Below are 6000 nucleotides of genomic sequence, written 5' to 3'. Positions count from 1 at the left end.
ACAATAAGTTCGCACGTTACCGAATGACCGTGGGTTGTTGCGAAACCTCCAGCTTTATTTTCTTTATACCTCGAATAGAACTTAAAATTAATATTTTAATAATAAGGAACCTCGTTCCTATCCGGTGTTCCATCATACCACACATCCTTTTTTTTAAATCTAACATTTCACCCATGAGCGACTTTCAAACTTTAAAACTCACTTGTCGCGGTCGCTGCGGAGGGCGAGTGACGTCAGAAGCCTCCCGAATACCAATTCTAAACGAAAACGATAGCCTAGCAACCAAATAACAGATTCGCTTTCGTATAATCAAGAGAGAGATACATCAGTCGCTTAAAAATTGTGAAACGATCGCTACGCTTTGCAATTTGGAAACAAAGGGGCAGTTTTTTTTTCGACAACAGTGCTTCAACGCGTCTTGTTTGCAACGGCCACAGCTAAATTCGACTTTTCAATTTGAAAATGAAAATGGATCGATAAATTGCGACCTTAGCGTTTAGAATGTTTTATATCGATTAAAGTTTTAGCGGCACGACGCGGCACAGGTGAGAATTCGTCTTCATCCATTTTGACAGATTCGGTGGTGCAGTATTTAGCGGCCCTTGCTGTTGCGCCAAGGGTCGTGGGTTCGATTCCCACATCGGGCAAACATTTGGGGGATGAAACAGTTTGTTTCCTCTTTGTCTGGGTGCTTATTATCTATGTATATATGCATATTATTATGTTTTAACTTATATAAATATTTATGTCATGTCTCTGGTACACATAACACAGGGAATCATAGCTTAGGTCCGGATGACTGTGCGTAATTTATTCCCAGTTATTATTATCAATAGTGACCGAATTCGTGAAATACTCTAAAATTTTACGGTTAACTAATATTAAGATACGAAAAACGTCTAAGTTAAGGCTTCCCCGGTCACCGTTCTCGTCGAAACCGTCGCTTGCGACGAAGGGCTCGATGAGTGAATTAACCTATAGACACAGCCCACTGAGTTTCTGGCCGGATCTTCTCAGTGGGTCGCGTTTCCGATCCGGTGGTAGATTCTGCGAAGCACTGTTCTTGCTAGGGCCAGTGTTAGCAACACTCCTAGTTTGAGCCCCGTGAACTCACGTACACGTCAAGGAGAAGCTGAAATAACTTCTCAAGGCATAGGTAGGAAAAAAAGGCTTCATACCTTAGTTAGATAATTAGATTCGATTTTGGGAAGAGCGGAGTCTCCTAACAAAGGCATTATTTTCCTAAAAGGAGGCTTCAATTACTAACTGATAAGGACCAATTATGTGGATCAATAAACTTGCTTTTTTTTCATTTTTCATAATCGATTCTTCATTGGTGGTAGCACGCATTTTAAGTCCACACGGGTAGATACCATCGTCTCGTCTACTGCTACAGCAAAACGGTCATGCCCTCAAAAACCGTGACACAATCCTATTGAGACTTTAACCTCATGTCTCAAGGTGAGTGGTGTCGTGACGGGGATTATCAGCTCCGATAAGCAGTACGAGTTACAGTTCTACAGTTCCTTGAAGAAGAAGAAGATTTTGAAACAGTTCTCATTATCAAATGCGTAATTTATTTTGGGAGATTTCAATATATGGAGTGCTTGTATATACATATATTGTATGTACATATATTGCGAATTATGAAAACAGTTAATGTTTTCTATAATCTTTATCTATACTAATATTATAAGGAGGAAATATTTGTTTTTTTTGTTTGTATTGAATAGGCTCCAAAACTAATGAACCGATTTGAAAAATTATTTCACTGTTTGGAAGCTACACTATTCCCGAGTGACATAGACTATCATCTTTTTTGAAAAAAATTAGGGATCCTCACTAAAACTCCAATAATGTAACCCAAGGTGTAAAAAAATTACCTAAAATATTCTTCACATCCTGCGAAAACTATTCATAATAGAATAAAATAATGCACTACGACTTTGTAGAACCCATTATTATTTACAAAAAGTGTCGCCTCAGCATATGTCTAACTATTATAGTTATGCCGCAATAAGTGTTTTTTTTTTATTTAAAAAAATAAAACAACGTCAAATATCGTTGAATTTATAGTTAAAGACCCGAGCGCAGCCGGAGCGGGCCGCTAGTTTCATTATATTTCTGTCGGTGCAATCAATTAAGGGTGAACACAAACGTTAAACTAAAGTGTTCAACCTACATCTCATATGCAATAAGTTTAACTGTAACTAATGTATTTGGCGAGGCGACGCGAGCCGTATACTTTGAAAGCTCATAAAAAAATAGTTTGTCAGATTATGAGCGAACCCATAAAGATTGTACAGGAAATGTTTCGTCGGAGTACACCGATTCCGAACTCATAAATATCTAAATGCGAATGCGAACATGTGTACATTCACAACGATGAATAGCACACAATCTTTCAATAATATCAAAGAAAAATCTCGATTTCAGTGTTAAAATTGCGACTATAGGAAAAATATTTCAACAAGTAGGTCCACAGATATAGTCCACTGAATTTTTCGCCAGATCTTTGGTCGGCAGATGCTTGGCTGTGACCGTAGCATTGATGACGTCCATAGCCGACGGTAACTATTCACCATCAGATCGGTCTTATGGCCGTCGGCCAACAAGGGCAATAAAAAGTGAATCGCGATTTCGATCCGGTGGTAGATTCCGCAAAGTTCTTGCTAGAGCAGATGTCAGCAATGCCCCGTGAGCTCGGCTACATGTTCGGTGAAGCTAACCCTTCGAGGCTACTAGGAATAGGTAGGTAAAAAAAAGAGTAGATCTTTGTGGGTACAGTGCTTGTAAAGCGGCTGACTTTGAGCTTTTAGACCTCCTCTGGAGGCTCTCGGGCAGTTGTTGCCTAACCTTCTGGGTGAGCCCTCGAGTTTTCCGTTCATCTCAGCTAGGTGTCAAGGTCTTTCGATCAGCCAAGTTCCTTCCACCCCAAAAATATGTTGTGGATCATTTCCTAATTAAACAAAATCCAATCAAAATTAATTTAATCAATTGTAATAAAGTTTTGCTGACTTTTTCTTTAATTAACTAGAATATTTGTAATTTTATTATTTAAGTGAAATTATTCCATTCTGGGTTTCATAGATTATTTAAAATTTTTCTTTATATTACTATTAAATTATTCTTATTTTTAATTTCATTGTCAATTTCTCGATGTTCTAAAGTGTTGATCGCTTTGTTGGTACAATTAATTAAATAAATAAATAAATAAAGGTTCGGTACTCTGACTCTGGGTTTCGTCGGAGTTTGGGATGTGGTCGCTCATAATGGGCCTTATCGGAAGGCTCACTCAAAGAGCAATGCTCGAAGAGGGCTGTGCTCGAAGTTTCCCTACGAGATGAGGATACCGGAATGAGGAGATTCGCTGGAAACCCATGGTAATATAGCCCAAAGGATTACGAGCTTAAAGTGGCAGTGGGCAAGGCACATTAAACAGATGGCCACAGGGTCCGAAAAGAGCTTGGGTGGCGACCGCGTACCGGAAGACGTAGCGTGGGCCTCCCACAAGATGGACCGTCGACCTTTTGAAGGTTGGGGGAATTCGCTGGATGCAAGCAACGCAGGACTGGTCGTTGTGGTCAGACACGAGGGAGGTACAGCAATGGACTTCTATGGGCTGAAAGAATATATACGTTCTCTATAGACTCCGAAACCCTGGACTTATTTTGATGAAATTTTCACGAAATCTTTAGAATGGTTTAGGTCCTATGTGTTATAGTATGGTAGCAATCGTTTGAAAGTCAAATCAAAGATCGACCCGTAAAGCGAGACGGCTTTGACCAGATTGTTTGTCTAGAGTGGATCGCAGAAGCACCAATTCCTATGTTGAAGTTCGTATATCGTAATTACAATACCAAGCTAATAAGAAATTTATTACATATCTTGAGAATTCTAGCAAAGGTACATAAGTACAGTATCAATCACGGAATCAATACAGTATTTTATTACTTATGTACTAGTACTTATGTATATGATTCGCTGATCTGTAAAGGATATTTGCTTCCTACATAAACAATATCCATTCGCCCCTACTTTCCGTGTCTCTTGAGGTGCGAAATTCGGCTGATTCTATCTTTCATTTTATTTGGTTTTAGCGCTGATATAAATAATAAAATAACTATAAAGATGTGCTTACAGTGCATTTATTGTTGAAGACTGAAGGGCTTAGAGCGCGATGTGATAATATACGCCCATTTTTGAGATTTGCGTTTGGAATCTCAATTTCATTATAATTACGACTTTATGTTTTTCAAGTTAGACGCCATACTACGGAGCCAAGTGCACATGATTGGACTATACACAGAAAATGATATAAAATTGATAATATTTGTTTATATATGTTTTTATATGTATATATTTATATATATCTATATATTTATGTATATGTATTTATTTAAGTACTATATATTATGTATGTTATATATACACATAATATATGTTTAAGTAATATCCCCTTCACACTACACCTACCAAGCTTCATCTCTGCACTCCCCTAAGGTAGACTGTTAGAGAATGCCTATGGAATTAAGTCCGCCTTTATACTTTCTAGTATAAGAAGTTATAAATAAATAAATAAATAAATAAAATGTGTTCATTTATCAATTATTTTAATTTTGTTATTGTATTAATTATATTTATGTTAAGTTTACCTATATATAATTAACTAGCGACCCGCCCTCGCTTCGCTTCGGAAACATTAAAACACACATGAAACAAACAAAAAAAAAATTAAAAAAAAATTAAAAAAGTAGCCTATGTTCATCAGGGACAATGTCGGCTTCTAATGGAAAAATAATTTTTCAAATCGGTCCAGTAGTTTCGGAGCCTATTCGAAACAAACAAACAAACAAATCTTTCCTCTTTATAATATTAGTATAGATGTAATTATACATAGTATAAACTTACTATAACTAATATTATTAAAAAAATATTTCAAATAAAATACATGAATCAAAACCTGTATGAAAATGCTCACGAATAAACGTTACCAGACAAACAAAATAAATGAAAACCGACACATCTAATTTTGGTTCCATTGATTTTGTTTTCGTAGCTCACGTCTGTTTGTTTTATTAATTGTACTCTGTTCATAGTATATTTTTTCAATTATTACTGTTTTTCTTAACTATGTATTTTACACTTACATATATGTTATATTATACATTACATATAAGTTTGTATGGGTTAGAAATTTAGGACTTTTTTTTAAGCCTATTATACTATGTAACTAAGCATGTAACACTAACATTAGTAGCTAGAAGAATATCGTACACCTGTATCATCTGTTAAATAAGCAAGTTTACTGGTGGTAGGACCTCTTGTGAGTCCGCGCGGGTAGGTACCACCACCCTGCCTAATTCTGTCGTGAAGCAGCAATGCGTTTCGGTTTGAAGGGCGGGGCAGCCGTTGTAACTATACTGAGACCTTAGAACTTATATCTCAAGGTGGGTGGCGCATGTACATTGTTAGATGTCTATGGACTCTAGTAACCACTTAGCACCAGGTGAGCTGTGAGCTCGTTCACCCATCTAAGCAATAAAAAAAAGTAACACGGATCTTTGCTCTAACATCTAAGTTTAAGCAATTTGACTAGGGTTGTCGCTGTTTGATTTATTTCTCCTAATTTATAGCGATGTCACGTGTTACCGGGTTGCGTTAATCATGGATTATCACCTTCAGTCACGGCATATTGTTACGAAGCCTTGCTCCAACGATTACGATAGTGCTATCGAATTTCAATGCATCACTCTACATGTGCATGACTTTTATCGGGTAGATAAATCTTTTTTTTTTTATCTAAGTCATAAAATGTACGCTATTATGTTCGAGTGCTCGGAAATCTGGGAAAAGAACGTAGCTTTTTAGGTGGGCGTTTTAACGAGTTTTCTCTTCAACTATTCTCAATCTGCTTACTGGTGGTAGGACCTCTTGTGAGTCCGCACGGGTAGGTACCACCGCCCCGCCTATTTCTGCCGTGAAGCAGTAATGCGTTTC

At 37.2% G+C, this 6000-nt stretch overlaps 1 protein-coding gene across 1 annotated transcript in view; it reads left to right on the top strand.

Annotated features, from left to right (window-relative positions):
- Nucleotides 1–341: 341 nt before the first annotated feature.
- The window catches only part of LOC114253581 (NACHT and WD repeat domain-containing protein 2), a 42709-nt gene continuing 37050 nt past the window's right edge, over nucleotides 342–6000 (top strand). Inside the window, exon 1 of the mRNA XM_028188511.2 lies at nucleotides 342–545. The gene's annotated coding sequence lies outside the window, so the exon portion shown is untranslated. The remainder of the gene's footprint in view (nucleotides 546–6000) is intronic.

This window comes from Bombyx mandarina, chromosome A1 (assembly GCF_030267445.1).
Source record: "Bombyx mandarina strain Sakado chromosome A1, ASM3026744v2".
Lineage (NCBI taxonomy): Eukaryota > Metazoa > Arthropoda > Insecta > Lepidoptera > Bombycidae > Bombyx > Bombyx mandarina.
Note: the sequence above shows the minus strand (reverse complement) of the source record. Positions and strands in the feature narration are given on the sequence as shown.